The sequence below is a fragment of the Nicotiana sylvestris genome, chromosome 2, assembly GCF_000393655.2.
Source record: "Nicotiana sylvestris chromosome 2, ASM39365v2, whole genome shotgun sequence".
In the NCBI taxonomy this organism is placed as follows: domain Eukaryota; kingdom Viridiplantae; phylum Streptophyta; class Magnoliopsida; order Solanales; family Solanaceae; genus Nicotiana; species Nicotiana sylvestris.
Genome location: NC_091058.1, coordinates 143,003,561 through 143,004,368, shown reverse-complemented (window position 1 = coordinate 143,004,368; position 808 = coordinate 143,003,561). Strand labels below are relative to the sequence as shown.

The window sequence follows — 808 nt, the reverse complement described above, 5'->3', positions numbered from 1 at the left end:
CCATGAAAAAATAGGGTGTTTCTGACTCATTGCATTAAAGTTATAATTCCCCACAGCATTTACTTCCTCAGTTGAGGCTTGACACTCATAAGTAGGGTGTCCTCTTCCACATATGTCACAAGCTGCTTGAGGCTCACTTTATATTGTAGCTAAGGTCAGCTTTCTTATTTCTTTAGCATCAAGATGTACCTACACAAATGTATTAGCATCAACTTGGTGAACAACAATTGATCTTCTTCTTTCAGCACATTCAGAGGGCCACTGATTTGCATCTTCAGATAACTCATCAAGAATTGTAACTAACTCCTCTGAAGTCTCCTTTATCAACAGGCCTTCAACTGTATTGCTCAATGTTCTATGTGTGTTTGGTGTCAAACCATTCCAGAAGTCCTGGAGTTGCATCCAAAGTTCTATTTCGCTATGTTGACACTTTCGAACTATCTCCTAAAACCTCTCTCATGCTTCAAATACAGTTTCAGTCTCTTTCTGGAAGAAGTTATGGATTTCTCTTCTAAACTTGCTTGTCTTAGTTGATGAGAAATATTTATCAAGGAATTTTCTGGTCATCTCATCCTATGTTCTAATTGATCCATTGGGCAGGCTTCGAAACCACTACTTTGCATCATCTTTGAGTGTAAAGGGGAATGCCCTTAAATATATTGCATCTTGTGACCACCATTGTATTGAAAGGTGTTTATAATCTCCTCGAAGTCCATTAGATATGTGTTTGCATCTTCGTTCTTCTTCCCCATAAAGACACAACAGTTCTGAAGGGTTTGAAGCAACCCTTGCTTCAACTCGAAATTAT

At 38.4% G+C, this 808-nt stretch overlaps 1 non-coding gene across 1 annotated transcript; it reads left to right on the top strand.

The window, feature by feature from the left end:
• Positions 1–412: 412 nt before the first annotated feature.
• Positions 413–519, top strand: LOC138886589 (small nucleolar RNA R71). The gene has a single exon (XR_011405639.1). It is a non-coding gene; the product is annotated as a small nucleolar RNA R71 (small nucleolar RNA).
• Positions 520–808: the final 289 nt, after the last annotated feature.